Raw genomic sequence first — 19,115 nt, forward strand, 5'->3', positions numbered from 1 at the left:
GTCAAGGTCGGCCGAGGTCAGCCGAGCGTCGCGAGTCGAGGGCGGCCGAGGTCGGCCCAGCGTCGCGAGTCGAGGTCGGCCAATTATTGTGAGTTGACATTGGCCGATCGTCGCAAGTCGAGGTTGGCGGATTGTCGCGAGTCGAGGTCGGCCGAGGTCCGCCGATGGTTGCGAGTCGAGGTCTGCCGATGGTCGAGAGTCGAGGTCGGTCGAGGTCGGCCGATTCTCGGGAGTCGAGGTCGGCCAACTGTCGCGAGTCGAGGCTGGCCGAGGTCGGCCGAGCATCGCCAGTCGAGGTCAGCCAAGCGTCGCGAGTCGAGGTTGGCAGAGCGTCGCGAGTCGAGGTCGGACGAAGTCGGCCGATCGTAGTGAGTCTAGGTAGGCCGAGGTCAGCCGAGCGTCGCGAGTCGAGGTCGGCCGATGGTCGCGAGTCGACGTCGCGAGTCGAGGTCGGCCGATTCTCTCAAGTCGAGGTCAGCCAACTGTCGCGAGTCGAGGTCGGCCAACCTTCGTGAGTCGAGGTTGGCCGAGGTCGGCCGAGCGTCGCGAGTCGAGGTCGGCCGAGGACGGCCGAGCGTCGCGAGTCGAGGTCGGCCGAGGTCGGCCGAGCGTCCCGAGTCGAGGTCAGCCCATCCTTGTGAGTCGAGGTCGGGCGATCGTCGCCAGTCGAGGTCGGCCGAGGTTGGCCGATTGTCGCGAGTCAAGGTCGGCCGAGGGTTCCGAGTCGAGATTGGTCGATTGGCGCGAGACGAGGTCGGCCGATCGTCGCGAGTCGAGGTTGGCCGATGGTTGCGAGTCCAGGTCGGCCCAGGTTGGCGGATTGGCGCGAGTCGAGGTTGGCTGAGGTCGGCCCAGCGTCGTGAGTCGAGGTCGGCTGATCATTGCGAGTGGAGGTCAGCCGATGTTCGCGAGTCGAGGTCGGCCGAGGTCGGCCAACCGTCGCGAATCGAGGTCGGCCGAGGTAGGCCGAGCGTCGCGAGTCGAGGTCGGCCGAGGTAGGCCGAGCGTCGCGAGTCGAGGTCAGCCGATTATTGTGAGTTGAGATTGGCTGATCGTCGCGAGTCGAGGTCGGCCGAGGTCATCCAATGGTCGCGAGTCAAGGTCGGCCGAGGTCAGCCGAGCGTCGCGAGTCGAGGGCGGCCGAGCGTGGCGAGTCGAGGTCGGCCGATCGTCGCCAGTCGAGGTCAGCCGAGGTCGGCCGATGGTTGCGAGTCAAGGTTGGCCGAGGTCGGCCGATTGTCGCGAGTCAAGGTCAGCCGATGGTCGTGAGTCGAGGTAGGCCGAGGTCGGCCGAGCGTCGCGAGTCGAGGTTGGCCGAGCGTCGCGAGTCGGGGTCGGCCGAGCGTCGCGAGTCGGGGTCGGCCGATGTCGGCCGAGCGTCACGAGTCGAGGTCGGCCGAGGTCGGCCGATCGTCGCGAGTCGAGGTCGGCTGATCGTCGCCAGTCGAGGTCGGCTGATCGTCGCCAGTCGAGGTCGGCTGACTTCAGCTGATGGTCGCGAGTTGAGGTCGGCCGAGGTCATCCGATCGTCGCGAGTCGAGGTCGGCCGAGGTCGGCCGATCGTCGCGAGTCGAGGTCGGCCGAAGTCGGCCGATGGTCGCGAGTCGGGGTCGGCTGATGTCGGCCGAACGTCGCGAGTCGAGGTCGGCCGAGGTCGGCCGATTGTCGCGAGTCGCGGTCGGCTGACTTCAGCTGTGGGTCGCGAGTCGACGTCAGTCGATCGTCGCGAGTTGAGGTCGGCCGAGGTCATCCGATCGTTGCGAGTCGAGGTTGGCCGAAGTCATTCAATCGTTGTGAGTCGACGTCGGCCGATGGTTCCGAGTCGAGATTGGTCGATTGTCGCGAGTCGAGGTCGGTCGATGGTCGCGAGTCGAGGTCAGCCGATGGTCGCGAGTCGAGGTCGGTCGAGGTCGGCCGATTCTCGCAAGTCGAGGTCGGCCAACTGTCGCGAGTCAAGGTCGGCCAACCGTCGCGAGTTGAGGTCGGCCGAGGTCGGCCAATGGTCGCGAGTCGAGGTCGGCCGAGGTCGGCTGTTCGTCGCGAGGCGAGGTCGGCCGAGGCCGTCCGATCGTCGCGAGTTGAGGTCGGCCGAGGTCGGCCCAGCGTCGCGAGTCGAGGTCGGCCAATTATTGTGAGTTGAGATTGGCCGATCGTCGCAAGTCGAGGTTGGCGGATTGTCGCGAGTCGAGGTCGGCCGAGGTCCGCCGATGGTCGCGAGTCGAGGTCTGCCGATGGTCGAGAGTCGAGGTCGGTCGAGGTCGGCCGATTCTCGAGAGTCGAGGTCGGCCAACTGTCGCGAGTCGAGGCTGGCCGAGGTCGGCCGAGCATCGCCAGTCGAGGTCAGCCAAGCGTCGCGAGTCGAGGATGGCAGAGCGTCGCGAGTCGAGGTCGGACGAAGTCGGCCGATCGTAGTGAGTCTAGGTAGGCCGAGGTCAGCCGAGCGTCGCGAGTCGAGGTCGGCCGATGGTCGCGAGTCGACGTCGCGAGTCGAGGTCGGCCGATTCTCTCAAGTCGAGGTCAGCCAACTGTCGCGAGTCGAGGTCGGCCAACCTTCGTGAGTCGAGGTTGGCCGAGGTCGGCCGAGCGTCGCGCGCCGAGGTCGGCCGAGCGTCGTCCGATGGTTGCGCGCCGAGGTCGGCCGAGGTCGGACCAGCGTCGCGAGTCGAGGTCGGCCAAGGTCGGCCCAGCGTCGCGAGTCGAGGTCGGCCGAGGTCGGCCGAGCGTCGTGCGCCGAGGTCGGCCGAGCGTCGTCCGATGGTTGCGCGCCGAGGTCGGCCGAAGTCGGACCAGCGTCGCGAGTCGAGGTCGGCCGAGGTCGGCCAACCGTCGCGAGTCGAGGGCGGCCGAGGTAGGCCGAGCGTCGCGAGTCGAGGGCGGCCGAGGTCGGCCGATGGTCGCGAGTCGAGGTAGGCCGAGGTCGGCCGAGCGTCCCGAGTCGAGGTCAGCCCATCCTTGTGAGTCGAGGTCGGGCGATCGTCGCCAGTCGAGGTCGGCCGAGGTTGGCCGATTGTCGCGAGTCAAGGTCGGCCGAGGGTTCCGAGTCGAGATTGGTCGATTGGCGCGAGACGAGGTCGGCCGATCGTCGCGAGTCGAGGTTGGCCGATGGTTGCGAGTCCAGGTCGGCCCAGGTTGGCGGATTGGCGCGAGTCGAGGTTGGCTGAGGTCGGCCCAGCGTCGTGAGTCGAGGTCGGCTGATCATTGCGAGTGGAGGTCAGCCGATGTTCGCGAGTCGAGGTCGGCCGAGGTAGGCCGAGCGTCGCGAGTCGAGGTCGGCCGAGCGTCGCGAGTCGAGGTCGGCCGAGGTAGGCCGAGCGTCGCGAGTCGAGGTCAGCCGATTATTGTGAGTTGAGATTGGCTGATCGTCGCGAGTCGAGGTCGGCCGAGGTCACCCAATGGTCGCGAGTCAAGGTCGGCCGAGGTCAGCCGAGCGTCGCGAGTCGAGGGCGGCCGAGCGTGGCGAGTCGAGGTCGGCCGATCGTCGCCAGTCGAGGTCGGACGAGGTCGGCCGATAGTTGCGAGTCAAGGTTGGCCGAGGTCGGCTGATTGTCGCGAGTCAAGGTCAGCCGATGGTCGTGAGTCGAGGTAGGCCGAGGTCGGCCGAGCGTCGCGAGTCGAGGTTGGCCGAGCGTCGCGAGTCGGGGTCGGCCGAGCGTCGCGAGTCGGGGTCGGCCGATGTCGGCCGAGCGTCACGAGTCGAGGTCGGCCAATGTCGGCCGAGCGTCGCGACTCGGGGTCGGCCGATTGTCGCCAGTCGATGTCGGCCGATCGTCGCGAGCCGAGGTCGGCCGATCGTCGCGAGCCGAGGTCGGCCGATCGTCGCGAGCCGAGGTCGGCCGATCGTCGCGAGTCGAGGTCGGCCGATCGTCGCGAGTCGAGGTCGGCCGATCGTCGCCAGTCGAGGTCGGCTGATCGTCGCCAGTCGAGGTCGGCTGACTTCAGCTGATGGTCGCGAGTTGAGGTCGGCCGAGGTCATCCGATCGTCGCGAGTCGAGGTCGGCCGAAGTCGGCCGATGGTCGCGAGTCGGGGTCGGCTGATGTCGGCCGAACGGCGCGAGTCGAGGTCGGCCGAGGTCGGCCGATTGTCGCGAGTCGCGGTCGGCTGACTTCAGCTGTGGGTCGCGAGTCGACGTCAGTCGATCGTCGCGAGTTGAGGTCGGCCGAGGTCATCCGATCGTTGCGAGTCGAGGTTGGCCGAGGTCATCCGATCGTTGTGAGTCGACGTCGGCCGATGGTTCCGAGTCGAGATTGGTCGATTGTCGCGAGTCGAGGTCGGTCGATGGTCGCGAGTCGAGGTCAGCCGATGGTCGCGAGTCGAGGTCGGTCGAGGTCGGCCGATTCTCGCAAGTCGAGGTCGGCCAACTGTCGCGAGTCAAGGTCGGCCAACCGTCGCGAGTTGAGGTCGGCCGAGGTCGGCCAATGGTCGCGAGTCGAGGTCGGCCGAGGTCGGCTGTTCGTCGCGAGGCGAGGTCGGCCGAGGCCGTCCGATCGTCGCGAGGCGAGGTCGGCCGAGGCCGTCCGATCGTCGCGAGTCGAGGTCGGCCAATTATTGTGAGTTGAGATTGGCCGATCGTCGCAAGTCGAGGTTGGCGGATTGTCGCGAGTCGAGGTCGGCCGAGGTCCGCCGATGGTCGCGAGTCGAGGTCTGCCGATGGTCGAGAGTCGAGGTCGGTCGAGGTTGGCCGATTCTCGAGAGTCGAGGTCGGCCAACTGTCGCGAGTCGAGGCTGGCCGAGGTCGGCCGAGCATCGCCAGTCGAGGTCAGCCAAGCGTCGCGAGTCGAGGATGGCAGAGCGTCGCGAGTCGAGGTCGGACGAAGTCGGCCGATCGTAGTGAGTCTAGGTAGGCCGAGGTCAGCCGAGCGTCGCGAGTCGAGGTCGGCCGATGGTCGCGAGTCGACGTCGCGAGTCGAGGTCGGCCGATTCTCTCAAGTCGAGGTCACCCAACTGTCGCGAGTCGAGGTCGGCCAACCTTCGTGAGTCGAGGTTGGCCGAGGTCGGCCGAGCGTCGCGCGCCGAGGTCGGCTGAGCGTCGTCCGATGGTTGCGCGCCGAGGTCGGCCGAGGTCGGACCAGCGTCGCGAGTCGAGGTCGGCCGAGGTCGGCCCAGCGTCGCGAGTCGAGGTCGGCCGAGGTCGGCCGAGCGTCGTGCGCCGAGGTCGGCCGAGCGTCGTCCGATGGTTGCGCGCCGAGGTCGGCCGAAGTCGGACCAGCGTCGCGAGTCGAGGTCGGCCGAGGTCGGCCAACCGTCGCGAGTCGAGGGCGGCCGAGGTAGGCCGAGCGTCGCGAGTCGAGGGCGGCCGAGGTCGGCCGATGGTCGCGAGTCGAGGTCGGCCGAGGTCGGCCGAGCGTCCCGAGTCGAGGTCAGCCCATCCTTGTGAGTCGAGGTCGGGCGATCGTCGCCAGTCGAGGTCGGCCGAGGTTGGCCGATTGTCGCGAGTCAAGGTCGGCCGAGGGTTCCGAGTCGAGATTGGTCGATTGGCGCGAGACGAGGTCGGCCGATCGTCGCGAGTCGAGGTTGGCCGATGGTTGCGAGTCCAGGTCGGCCCAGGTTGGCGGATTGGCGCGAGTCGAGGTTGGCTGAGGTCGGCCCAGCGTCGTGAGTCGAGGTCGGCTGATCATTGCGAGTGGAGGTCAGCCGATGTTCGCGAGTCGAGGTCGGCCGAGGTCGGCCAACCGTCGCGAGTCGAGGTCGGCCGAGGTAGGCCGAGCGTCGCGAGTCGAGGTCGGCCGAGGTAGGCCGAGCGTCGCGAGTCGAGGTCAGCCGATTATTGTGAGTTGAGATTGGCTGATCGTCGCGAGTCGAGGTCGGCCGAGGTCACCCAATGGTCGCGAGTCAAGGTCGGCCGAGGTCAGCCGAGCGTCGCGAGTCGAGGGCGGCCGAGCGTGGCGAGTCGAGGTCGGCCGATCGTCGCCAGTCGAGGTCGGACGAGGTCGGCCGATAGTTGCGAGTCAAGGTTGGCCGAGGTCGGCTGATTGTCGCGAGTCAAGGTCAGCCGATGGTCGTGAGTCGAGGTAGGCCGAGGTCGGCCGAGCGTCGCGACTCGGGGTCGGCCGATTGTCGCCAGTCGATGTCGGCCGATCGTCGCGAGCCAAGGTCGGCCGATCGTCGCGAGCCGAGGTTGGCCGATCGTCGCGAGTCGAGGTCGGCTGATCGTCGCCAGTCGAGGTCGGCTGATCGTCGCCAGTCGAGGTCGGCTGACTTCAGCTGATGGTCGCGAGTTGAGGTCGGCCGAGGTCATCCGATCGTCGCGAGTCGAGGTCGGCCGAAGTCGGCCGATGGTCGCGAGTCGGGGTCGGCTGATGTCGGCCGAACGTCGCGAGTCGAGGTCGGCCGAGGTCGGCCGATTGTCGCGAGTCGCGGTCGGCTGACTTCAGCTGTGGGTCGCGAGTCGACGTCAGTCGATCGTCGCGAGTTGAGGTCGGCCGAGGTCATCCGATCGTTGCGAGTCGAGGTTGGCCGAGGTCATCCGATCGTTGTGAGTCGACGTCGGCCGATGGTTCCGAGTCGAGATTGGTCGATTGTCGCGAGTCGAGGTCGGTCGATGGTCGCGAGTCGAGGTCAGCCGATGGTCGCAAGTCGAGGTCGGTCGAGGTCGGCCGATTCTCGCAAGTCGAGGTCGGCCAACTGTCGCGAGTCAAGGTCGGCCAACCGTCGCGAGTTGAGGTCGGCCGAGGTCGGCCAATGGTTGCGAGTCGAGGTCGGCCGAGGTCGGCTGTTCGTCGCGAGGCGAGGTCGGCCGAGGCCGTCCGATCGTCGCGAGGCGAGGTCGGCCGAGGCCGTCCGATCGTCGCGAGTCGAGGTCGGCCGAGGTCGGCCCAGCGTCGCGAGTCGAGGTCGGCCAATTATTGTGAGTTGACATTGGCCGATCGTCGCAAGTCGAGGTTGGCGGATTGTCGCGAGTCGAGGTCGGCCGAGGTCCGCCGATGGTTGCGAGTCGAGGTCTGCCGATGGTCGAGAGTCGAGGTCGGTCGAGGTCGGCCGATTCTCGGGAGTCGAGGTCGGCCAACTGTCGCGAGTCGAGGCTGGCCGAGGTCGGCCGAGCATCGCCAGTCGAGGTCAGCCAAGCGTCGCGAGTCGAGGTTGGCAGAGCGTCGCGAGTCGAGGTCGGACGAAGTCGGCCGATCGTAGTGAGTCTAGGTAGGCCGAGGTCAGCCGAGCGTCGCGAGTCGAGGTCGGCCGATGGTCGCGAGTCGACGTCGCGAGTCGAGGTCGGCCGATTCTCTCAAGTCGAGGTCAGCCAACTGTCGCGAGTCGAGGTCGGCCGAGCGTCGCGAGTCGAGGTCGGCCGAGGTCGGCCGAGCGTCGCGAGTCGAGGTCGGCCGAGGTCGGCCGAGCGTCCCGAGTCGAGGTCAGCCCATCCTTGTGAGTCGAGGTCGGGCGATCGTCGCCAGTCGAGGTCGGCCGAGGTTGGCCGATTGTCGCGAGTCAAGGTCGGCCGAGGGTTCCGAGTCGAGATTGGTCGATTGGCGCGAGACGAGGTCGGCCGATCGTCGCGAGTCGAGGTTGGCCGATGGTTGCGAGTCCAGGTCGGCCCAGGTTGGCGGATTGGCGCGAGTCGAGGTTGGCTGAGGTCGGCCCAGCGTCGTGAGTCGAGGTCGGCTGATCATTGCGAGTGGAGGTCAGCCGATGTTCGCGAGTCGAGGTCGGCCGAGGTCGGCCAACCGTCGCGAGTCGAGGTCGGCCGAGGTAGGCCGAGCGTCGCGAGTCGAGGTCGGCCGAGGTAGGCCGAGCGTCGCGAGTCGAGGTCAGCCGATTATTGTGAGTTGAGATTGGCTGATCGTCGCGAGTCGAGGTCGGCCGAGGTCACCCAATGGTCGCGAGTCAAGGTCGGCCGAGGTCAGCCGAGCGTCGCGAGTCGAGGGCGGCCGAGCGTCGCCAGTCGAGGTCGGCCGATCGTCGCCAGTCGAGGTCGGACGAGGTCGGCCGATAGTTGCGAGTCAAGGTTGGCCGAGGTCGGCTGATTGTCGCGAGTCAAGGTCAGCCGATGGTCGTGAGTCGAGGTAGGCCGAGGTCGGCCGAGCGTCGCGAGTCGAGGTTGGCCGAGCGTCGCGAGTCGGGGTCGGCCGAGCGTCGCGAGTCGGGGTCGGCCGAGCGTCGCGAGTCGGGGTCGGCCGATGTCGGCCGAGCGTCACGAGTCGAGGTCGGCCAATGTCGGCCGAGCGTCGCGACTCGGGGTCGGCCGATTGTCGCCAGTCGATGTCGGCCGATCGTCGCGAGCCGAGGTCGTCCGATCGTCGCGAGCCGAGGTCGGCCGATCGTCGCGAGCCGAGGTCGGCCGATCGTCGCGAGCCGAGGTCGGCCGATCGTCGCCAGTCGAGGTCGGCTGATCGTCGCCAGTCGAGGTCGGCTGACTTCAGCTGATGGTCGCGAGTTGAGGTCGGCCGAGGTCATCCGATCGTCGCGAGTCGAGGTCGGCCGAAGTCGGCCGATGGTTGCGAGTCGGGGTCGGTTGATGTCGGCCGAACGTCGCGAGTCGAGGTCGGCCGAGGTCGGCCGATTGTCGCGAGTCGCGGTCGGCTGACTTCAGCTGTGGGTCGCGAGTCGACGTCAGTCGATCGTCGCGAGTTGAGGTCGGCCGAGGTCATCCGATCGTTGCGAGTCGAGGTTGGCCGAGGTCATCCGATCGTTGTGAGTCGACGTCGGCCGATGGTTCCGAGTCGAGATTGGTCGATTGTCGCGAGTCGAGGTCGGTCGATGGTCGCGAGTCGAGGTCAGCCGATGGTCGCAAGTCGAGGTCGGTCGAGGTCGGCCGATTCTCGCAAGTCGAGGTCGGCCAACTGTCGCGAGTCAAGGTCGGCCAACCGTCGCGAGTTGAGGTCGGCCGAGGTCGGCCAATGGTTGCGAGTCGAGGTCGGCCGAGGTCGGCTGTTCGTCGCGAGGCGAGGTCGGCCGAGGCCGTCCGATCGTCGCGAGGCGAGGTCGGCCGAGGCCGTCCGATCGTCGCGAGTCGAGGTCGGCCGAGGTCGGCCCAGCGTCGCGAGTCGAGGTCGGCCAATTATTGTGAGTTGACATTGGCCGATCGTCGCAAGTCGAGGTTGGCGGATTGTCGCGAGTCGAGGTCGGCCGAGGTCTGCCGATGGTCGCGAGTCGAGGTCTGCCGATGGTCGAGAGTCGAGGTCGGTCGAGGTCGGCCGATTCTCGGGAGTCGAGGTCGGCCAACTGTCGCGAGTCGAGGCTGGCCGAGGTCGGCCGAGCATCGCCAGTCGAGGTCAGCCAAGCGTCGCGAGTCGAGGTTGGCAGAGCGTCGCGAGTCGAGGTCGGACGAAGTCGGCCGATCGTAGTGAGTCTAGGTAGGCCGAGGTCAGCCGAGCGTCGCGAGTCAAGGTCGGCCGATGGTCGCGAGTCGACGTCGCGAGTCGAGGTCGGCCGATTCTCTCAAGTCGAGGTCAGCCAACTGTCGCGAGTCGAGGTCGGCCGAGCGTCGCGAGTCGAGGTCGGCCGAGGACGGCCGAGCGTCGCGAGTCGAGGTCGGCCGAGGTCGGCCGAGCGTCGCGCGCCGAGGTCGGCCGAGGTCGGCCGAGCGTCGCGCGCCGAGGTCGGCCGAAGTCGGCCCAGCGTCGCGAGTCGAGGTCGGCCGAGGTCGGCCGAGCGTCGCGAGTCGAGGGCGGCCGAGGTCGGCCGAGCGTCGCGAGTCGAGGGCGGCCGAGGTCGGCCGAGCGTCCCGAGTCGAGGTCAGCCCATCCTTGTGACTCAAGGTCGGGCGATCGTCGCCAGTCGAGGTCGGCCGAGGTTGGCCGATTGTCGCGAGTCAAGGTCAGCCGAGGGTTCCGAGTCGAGATTGGTCGATTGGCGTGAGACGAGGTCGGCCGATCGTCGCGAGTCGAGGTTGGCCGATGGTAGCGAGTCCAGGTCGGCCCAGGTTGGCGGATTGGCACGATTCGAGGTTGGCTGAGGTCGGCCCAGCGTCGTGAGTCGAGGTCGGCTGATCATTGCGAGTGGAGGTCAGCCAATGTTCGCGAGTCGAGGTCGGCCGAGGTCGGCCGACCGTCGCGAGTCGAGGTCGGCTGACATCGGCCGATGGTCGCGAGTCGAGGGCGGCCGAGGTCGGCCGAGCGTCGCGAGTCGAGGGCGGCCGAGGTAGGCCGAGCGTCGCGAGTCGAGGGCGGCCGAGGTCGGCCGAGCGTCGTGAGTCGAGGGCGGCCGAGGTCAGCCGAGCGTCGCGAGTCGAGGGCGGCCGAGCGTCGCCAGTCGAGGTCGGCCGAGCGTCCCGAGTCGAGGTCAGCCCATCCTTGTGAGTCGAGGTCGGGCGATCGTCGCCAGTCGAGGTCGGCCGAGGTTGGCCGATTGTCACGAGTCAAGGTCAGCCGAGGGTTCCGAGTCGAGATTGGTCGATTGGCGCGAGACGAGGTCGGCTGATCGTCGCGAGTCGAGGTCGGCCGATGTCGGCCGAGCATCGCGAGTCGAGGTCGCCCGATGGTCGCGAGTTGAGGTCGGCCGAGGTCGGCCGATGGTCGCGAGTCGAGGTCGGCCAGTCGTTGCGAGTCGAGCTTGGTCGACCGTCGCGGGTCGAGGTCGACCGAGGTCGGCCCAGCGTCGCGCGCCGAGGTCGGCCCAGCGTCGCGCGCCGAGGTTGGCCGAGGTAGGCCCAGTGTCGCGAGTCGAGGTCGGCCGAGCGTCGCGAGTCGAGGTCAGCCGAGGTAGGCGAACCGTCGCGAGTCGAGTTTGGCCGAGGTTGGCCGTTCGTCGCGAGTTGAGGTCGGCCAAGGTCGGCCGAGGTCGGTCAATCATCATGTCTCGAGGTCGGCCGATCAGGGATCATCGCGTCTCGAGCTCGGCCGGCCAATCAGGTACCGTCGAGGTCAGCCGGTGCGAGTCGAGGTTGGCTGAGGTCGGCCGATCGTCGCAAGTCGAGGTCGGACGATTATTGCGAGTTGAGATTGGCCGATCGACGCGAGTCGAGGTCGGCTGGTCGTTGCGAGTCGAGATTGGTCGATCGTCTCGAGTCGAGGTCGGCCGAGGTCAGTCGATCGTCGCGAGTCGAGGTCGGCCGAGGTCGGCCGATCATCGCGAGTCGCGGTCGGCCGAGGTCGGCCGATCGTCGCGAGTCGCGGTCGGCCGAGGTCAGCCGATCGTCGCGAGTCGAGGTCGGCCAAGGTCGGCCCAGCGTCGCGAGTCGAGGTCGGCCGAGGTCTGCAGATGGTTGCGAGTCGAGGTCGGCCGAGGTAGGCCGAGCGTCGCGAGTCGAGGTCGGCCGAGGTAGGCCGAGCGTCGCGAGTCGAGGTCGGCCGAGGTCGGCCGAGCGTCGCGAGTCGAGGTCGGCCGAGGTCGGCCGAGCGTCGCGAGTCGAGGTCGGCCGAGGTCGGCCGAGCGTCGCGAGTCGAGGTCGGCCGATTATTGTGAGTTGAGATTGGCTGATCGTCGCGAGTCGAGGTCGGCCGAGGTCAGCCGAGCGTCGCGAGTCGAGGGCGGCCGAGCGTGGCGAGTCGAGGTCGGCCGATCGTCGCCAGTCGAGGTCGGCCGAGGTCGGCCGATGGTTGCGAGTCAAGGTTGGCCGAGGTCGGCCGATTGTCGCGAGTCAAGGTCAGCCGATGGTCGTGAGTCGAGGTAGGCTGAGGTCGGCCGAGCGTCGCCAGTCGAGGTCGGCCGAGCGTGGCGAGTCGAGGTCGGCCGAGCGTCGCGAGTCGAGGTCGGCCGATCGTCGCGAGTCGAGGTCGGTCGAGGTCGGCCGATCGTCGCAAGTCGAGGTCAACCAATCGTCGTGAGTCGAGGTCGGCCGAGGTCAGCCGATGGTCGCGAGGCAAGGTCGGTCGATGTCGGCTGATTGTCGCAGGTCGAGGTCAACCGACCGTCGCGAGTCGAGGTCGGCCGATGTCGGCCGAGCATCGCGAGTCGAGGTCGCCCGATGGTCGCGAGTTGAGGTCGGCCGAGGTCAGCCGATGGTCGCGAGTCGAGGTAGGCCGAGGTCGGCCGAGCGTCCCGAGTCGAGGTCAGCCCATCCTTGTGAGTCGAGGTCGGGCGATCGTCGCCAGTCGAGGTCGGCCGAGGTTGGCCGATTGTCGCGAGTCAAGGTCAGCCGAGGGTTCCGAGTCGAGATTGGTCGATTGGCGCGAGACGAGGTCCGCCGATCGTCGCGAGTCGAGGTCGGTCAAGGTCGGCCGAGCGTCGCGAGTCGGGGTCGGCCGAGCGTCGCCAGTCGGGGTGGGCCGATGTCGGCCGAGCGTGGTGAGTTGGGGTGGGCCAACGTCGGCCGAGCGTGGCGAGTCGGGGTTGGCCTAGCGTGGTGAGTCGGGGTCGGCCGATTTCGGCCGAGGTTGGCCAAGCGTCGCGAGTCGAGGTCAGCCCGTCCTTGTGAGTCAAGGTCGGGCGATCGTCGCCAGTCGAGGTCGGCCGAGGTCATCCGATCGTTGCGAGTCGAGGTTGGTCGAGGTCGGCCGAAGGTCGCGAGTGGAGGTTGGTCGAGGTCGGCCGAAGGTCGCGAGTCGAGGTTGGCCGATGGTTGCGAGTCCAGGTCGGCCCAGGTTGGCGGATTGGCGCGAGTCGAGGTTGGCTGAGGTCGGCCCAGCGTCGTGAGTCGAGGTCGGCTGATCATTGCGAGTGGAGGTCAGCCGATGTTCGCGAGTCGAGGTCGGCCGAGGTCGGCCAACCGTCGCGAGTCGAGGTCGGCCGAGGTAGGCCGAGCGTCGCGAGTCGAGGTCGGCCGAGGTAGGCCGAGCGTCGCGAGTCGAGGTCAGCCGATTATTGTGAGTTGAGATTGGCTGATCGTCGCGAGTCGAGGTCGGCCGAGGTCATCCAATGGTCGCGAGTCAAGGTCGGCCGAGGTCAGCCGAGCGTCGCGAGTCGAGGGCGGCCGAGCGTCGCCAGTCGAGGTCGGCCGAGGTCGGCCGATCGTCGCGAGTCGAGGTCGGCTGATCGTCGCCAGTCGAGGTCGGCTGATCGTCACCAGTCGAGGTCGGCTGACTTCAGCTGATGGTCGCGAGTTGAGGTCGGCCGAGGTCATCCGATCGTCGCGAGTCGAGGTCGGCCGAGGTCATCCGATCGTCGCGAGTCGAGGTCGGCCGAAGTCGGCCGATGGTCGCGAGTCGGGGTCGGCTGATGTCGGCCGAACGTCGCGAGTTGAGGTCGGCCGATTGTCGCGAGTCGCGGTCGGCTGACTTCAGCTGTGGGTCGCGAGTCGACGTCAGTCGATCGTCGCGAGTTGAGGTCGGCCGAGGTCATCCGATCGTTGCGAGTCGAGGTTGGCCGAGGTCATCCGATCGTTGTGAGTCGACGTCGGCCGATGGTTCCGAGTCGAGATTGGTCGATTGTCGCGAGTCGAGGTCGGTCGATGGTCGCGAGTCGAGGTCAGCCGATGGTCGCGAGTCGAGGTCGGTCGAGGTCGGCCGAGCGTCCCGAGTCGAGGTCAGCCCATCCTTGTGAGTCGAGGTCGGGCGATCGTCGCCAGTCGAGGTCGGCCGAGGTTGGCCGATTGTCGCGAGTCAAGGTCAGCCGAGGGTTCCGAGTCGAGATTGGTCGATTGGCGCGAGACGAGGTCCGCCGATCGTCGCGAGTCGAGGTCGGTCAAGGTCGGCCGAGCGTCGCGAGTCGGGGTCGGCCGAGCGTCGCCAGTCGGGGTGGGCCGATGTCGGCCGAGCGTGGTGAGTTGGGGTGGGCCAACGTCGGCCGAGCGTGGCGAGTCGGGGTTGGCCTAGCGTGGTGAGTCGGGGTCGGCCGATTTCGGCCGAGGTTGGCCAAGCGTCGCGAGTCGAGGTCAGCCCGTCCTTGTGAGTCAAGGTCGGGCGATCGTCGCCAGTCGAGGTCGGCCGAGGTCATCCGATCGTTGCGAGTCGAGGTTGGTCGAGGTCGGCCGAAGGTCGCGAGTGGAGGTTGGTCGAGGTCGGCCGAAGGTCGCGAGTCGAGGTTGGCCGATGGTTGCGAGTCCAGGTCGGCCCAGGTTGGCGGATTGGCGCGAGTCGAGGTTGGCTGAGGTCGGCCCAGCGTCGTGAGTCGAGGTCGGCTGATCATTGCGAGTGGAGGTCAGCCGATGTTCGCGAGTCGAGGTCGGCCGAGGTCGGCCAACCGTCGCGAGTCGAGGTCGGCCGAGGTAGGCCGAGCGTCGCGAGTCGAGGTCGGCCGAGGTAGGCCGAGCGTCGCGAGTCGAGGTCAGCCGATTATTGTGAGTTGAGATTGGCTGATCGTCGCGAGTCGAGGTCGGCCGAGGTCATCCAATGGTCGCGAGTCAAGGTCGGCCGAGGTCAGCCGAGCGTCGCGAGTCGAGGGCGGCCGAGCGTCGCCAGTCGAGGTCGGCCGAGGTCGGCCGATCGTCGCGAGTCGAGGTCGGCTGATCGTCGCCAGTCGAGGTCGGCTGATCGTCACCAGTCGAGGTCGGCTGACTTCAGCTGATGGTCGCGAGTTGAGGTCGGCCGAGGTCATCCGATCGTCGCGAGTCGAGGTCGGCCGAAGTCGGCCGATGGTCGCGAGTCGGGGTCGGCTGATGTCGGCCGAACGTCGCGAGTCGAGGTCGGCCGAGGTCGGCCGATTGTCGCGAGTCGCGGTCGGCTGACTTCAGCTGTGGGTCGCGAGTCGACGTCAGTCGATCGTCGCGAGTTGAGGTCGGCCGAGGTCATCCGATCGTTGCGAGTCGAGGTTGGCCGAGGTCATCCGATCGTTGTGAGTCGACGTCGGCCGATGGTTCCGAGTCGAGATTGGTCGATTGTCGCGAGTCGAGGTCGGTCGATGGTCGCGAGTCGAGGTCAGCCGATGGTCGCAAGTCGAGGTCGGTCGAGGTCGGCCGATTCTCGCAAGTCGAGGTCGGCCAACTGTCGCGAGTCAAGGTCGGCCAACCGTCGCGAGTTGAGGTCGGCCGAGGTCGGCCAATGGTTGCGAGTCGAGGTCGGCCGAGGTCGGCTGTTCGTCGCGAGGCGAGGTCGGCCGAGGCCGTCCGATCGTCGCGAGGCGAGGTCGGCCGAGGCCGTCCGATCGTCGCGAGTCGAGGTCGGCCGAGGTCGGCCCAGCGTCGCGAGTCGAGGTCGGCCAATTATTGTGAGTTGACATTGGCCGATCGTCGCAAGTCGAGGTTGGCGGATTGTCGCGAGTCGAGGTCGGCCGAGGTCCGCCGATGGTTGCGAGTCGAGGTCTGCCGATGGTCGAGAGTCGAGGTCGGTCGAGGTCGGCCGATTCTCGGGAGTCGAGGTCGGCCAACTGTCGCGAGTCGAGGCTGGCCGAGGTCGGCCGAGCATCGCCAGTCGAGGTCAGCCAAGCGTCGCGAGTCGAGGTTGGCAGAGCGTCGCGAGTCGAGGTCGGACGAAGTCGGCCGATCGTAGTGAGTCTAGGTAGGCCGAGGTCAGCCGAGCGTCGCGAGTCGAGGTCGGCCGATGGTCGCGAGTCGACGTCGCGAGTCGAGGTCGGCCGATTCTCTCAAGTCGAGGTCAGCCAACTGTCGCGAGCCGAGGTCGGCCGATCGTCGCGAGCCGAGGTCGGCCGATCGTCGCGAGCCGAGGTCGGCCGATCGTCGCCAGTCGAGGTCGGCTGATCGTCGCCAGTCGAGGTCGGCTGACTTCAGCTGATGGTCGCGAGTTGAGGTCGGCCGAGGTCATCCGATCGTCGCGAGTCGAGGTCGGCCGAAGTCGGCCGATGGTTGCGAGTCGGGGTCGGTTGATGTCGGCCGAACGTCGCGAGTCGAGGTCGGCCGAGGTCGGCCGATTGTCGCGAGTCGCGGTCGGCTGACTTCAGCTGTGGGTCGCGAGTCGACGTCAGTCGATCGTCGCGAGTTGAGGTCGGCCGAGGTCATCCGATCGTTGCGAGTCGAGGTTGGCCGAGGTCATCCGATCGTTGTGAGTCGACGTCGGCCGATGGTTCCGAGTCGAGATTGGTCGATTGTCGCGAGTCGAGGTCGGTCGATGGTCGCGAGTCGAGGTCAGCCGATGGTCGCAAGTCGAGGTCGGTCGAGGTCGGCCGATTCTCGCAAGTCGAGGTCGGCCAACTGTCGCGAGTCAAGGTCGGCCAACCGTCGCGAGTTGAGGTCGGCCGAGGTCGGCCAATGGTTGCGAGTCGAGGTCGGCCGAGGTCGGCTGTTCGTCGCGAGGCGAGGTCGGCCGAGGCCGTCCGATCGTCGCGAGGCGAGGTCGGCCGAGGCCGTCCGATCGTCGCGAGTCGAGGTCGGCCGAGGTCGGCCCAGCGTCGCGAGTCGAGGTCGGCCAATTATTGTGAGTTGACATTGGCCGATCGTCGCAAGTCGAGGTTGGCGGATTGTCGCGAGTCGAGGTCGGCCGAGGTCTGCCGATGGTCGCGAGTCGAGGTCTGCCGATGGTCGAGAGTCGAGGTCGGTCGAGGTCGGCCGATTCTCGGGAGTCGAGGTCGGCCAACTGTCGCGAGTCGAGGCTGGCCGAGGTCGGCCGAGCATCGCCAGTCGAGGTCAGCCAAGCGTCGCGAGTCGAGGTTGGCAGAGCGTCGCGAGTCGAGGTCGGACGAAGTCGGCCGATCGTAGTGAGTCTAGGTAGGCCGAGGTCAGCCGAGCGTCGCGAGTCAAGGTCGGCCGATGGTCGCGAGTCGACGTCGCGAGTCGAGGTCGGCCGATTCTCTCAAGTCGAGGTCAGCCAACTGTCGCGAGTCGAGGTCGGCCGAGCGTCGCGAGTCGAGGTCGGCCGAGGACGGCCGAGCGTCGCGAGTCGAGGTCGGCCGAGGTCGGCCGAGCGTCGCGCGCCGAGGTCGGCCGAGGTCGGCCGAGCGTCGCGCGCCGAGGTCGGCCGAAGTCGGCCCAGCGTCGCGAGTCGAGGTCGGCCGAGGTCGGCCGAGCGTCGCGAGTCGAGGGCGGCCGAGGTCGGCCGAGCGTCGCGAGTCGAGGGCGGCCGAGGTCGGCCGAGCGTCCCGAGTCGAGGTCAGCCCATCCTTGTGACTCAAGGTCGGGCGATCGTCGCCAGTCGAGGTCGGCCGAGGTTGGCCGATTGTCGCGAGTCAAGGTCAGCCGAGGGTTCCGAGTCGAGATTGGTCGATTGGCGTGAGACGAGGTCGGCCGATCGTCGCGAGTCGAGGTTGGCCGATGGTAGCGAGTCCAGGTCGGCCCAGGTTGGCGGATTGGCACGATTCGAGGTTGGCTGAGGTCGGCCCAGCGTCGTGAGTCGAGGTCGGCTGATCATTGCGAGTGGAGGTCAGCCAATGTTCGCGAGTCGAGGTCGGCCGAGGTCGGCCGACCGTCGCGAGTCGAGGTCGGCTGACATCGGCCGATGGTCGCGAGTCGAGGGCGGCCGAGGTCGGCCGAGCGTCGCGAGTCGAGGGCGGCCGAGGTAGGCCGAGCGTCGCGAGTCGAGGGCGGCCGAGGTCGGCCGAGCGTCGTGAGTCGAGGGCGGCCGAGGTCAGCCGAGCGTCGCGAGTCGAGGGCGGCCGAGCGTCGCCAGTCGAGGTCGGCCGAGCGTCCCGAGTCGAGGTCAGCCCATCCTTGTGAGTCGAGGTCGGGCGATCGTCGCCAGTCGAGGTCGGCCGAGGTTGGCCGATTGTCACGAGTCAAGGTCAGCCGAGGGTTCCGAGTCGAGATTGGTCGATTGGCGCGAGACGAGGTCGGCTGATCGTCGCGAGTCGAGGTCGGCCGATGTCGGCCGAGCATCGCGAGTCGAGGTCGCCCGATGGTCGCGAGTTGAGGTCGGCCGAGGTCGGCCGATGGTCGCGAGTCGAGGTCGGCCAGTCGTTGCGAGTCGAGCTTGGTCGACCGTCGCGGGTCGAGGTCGACCGAGGTCGGCCCAGCGTCGCGCGCCGAGGTCGGCCCAGCGTCGCGCGCCGAGGTTGGCCGAGGTAGGCCCAGTGTCGCGAGTCGAGGTCGGCCGAGCGTCGCGAGTCGAGGTCAGCCGAGGTAGGCGAACCGTCGCGAGTCGAGTTTGGCCGAGGTTGGCCGTTCGTCGCGAGTTGAGGTCGGCCAAGGTCGGCCGAGGTCGGTCAATCATCATGTCTCGAGGTCGGCCGATCAGGGATCATCGCGTCTCGAGCTCGGCCGGCCAATCAGGTACCGTCGAGGTCAGCCGGTGCGAGTCGAGGTTGGCTGAGGTCGGCCGATCGTCGCAAGTCGAGGTCGGACGATTATTGCGAGTTGAGATTGGCCGATCGACGCGAGTCGAGGTCGGCTGGTCGTTGCGAGTCGAGATTGGTCGATCGTCTCGAGTCGAGGTCGGCCGAGGTCAGTCGATCGTCGCGAGTCGAGGTCGGCCGAGGTCGGCCGATCATCGCGAGTCGCGGTCGGCCGAGGTCGGCCGATCGTCGCGAGTCGCGGTCGGCCGAGGTCAGCCGATCGTCGCGAGTCGAGGTCGGCCAAGGTCGGCCCAGCGTCGCGAGTCGAGGTCGGCCGAGGTCTGCAGATGGTTGCGAGTCGAGGTCGGCCGAGGTAGGCCGAGCGTCGCGAGTCGAGGTCGGCCGAGGTAGGCCGAGCGTCGCGAGTCGAGGTCGGCCGAGGTCGGCCGAGCGTCGCGAGTCGAGGTCGGCCGAGGTCGGCCGAGCGTCGCGAGTCGAGGTCGGCCGAGGTCGGCCGAGCGTCGCGAGTCGAGGTCGGCCGATTATTGTGAGTTGAGATTGGCTGATCGTCGCGAGTCGAGGTCGGCCGAGGTCAGCCGAGCGTCGCGAGTCGAGGGCGGCCGAGCGTGGCGAGTCGAGGTCGGCCGATCGTCGCCAGTCGAGGTCGGCCGAGGTCGGCCGATGGTTGCGAGTCAAGGTTGGCCGAGGTCGGCCGATTGTCGCGAGTCAAGGTCAGCCGATGGTCGTGAGTCGAGGTAGGCTGAGGTCGGCCGAGCGTCGCCAGTCGAGGTCGGCCGAGCGTGGCGAGTCGAGGTCGGCCGAGCGTCGCGAGTCGAGGTCGGCCGATCGTCGCGAGTCGAGGTCGGTCGAGGTCGGCCGATCGTCGCAAGTCGAGGTCAACCAATCGTCGTGAGTCGAGGTCGGCCGAGGTCAGCCGATGGTCGCGAGGCAAGGTCGGTCGATGTCGGCTGATTGTCGCAGGTCGAGGTCAACCGACCGTCGCGAGTCGAGGTCGGCCGATGTCGGCCGAGCATCGCGAGTCGAGGTCGCCCGATGGTCGCGAGTTGAGGTCGGCCGAGGTCAGCCGATGGTCGCGAGTCGAGGTAGGCCGAGGTCGGCCGAGCGTCCCGAGTCGAGGTCAGCCCATCCTTGTGAGTCGAGGTCGGGCGATCGTCGCCAGTCGAGGTCGGCCGAGGTTGGCCGATTG

The sequence above is a fragment of the Struthio camelus genome, chromosome 2 (assembly GCF_040807025.1).
Source record: "Struthio camelus isolate bStrCam1 chromosome 2, bStrCam1.hap1, whole genome shotgun sequence".
NCBI lineage: Eukaryota > Metazoa > Chordata > Aves > Struthioniformes > Struthionidae > Struthio > Struthio camelus.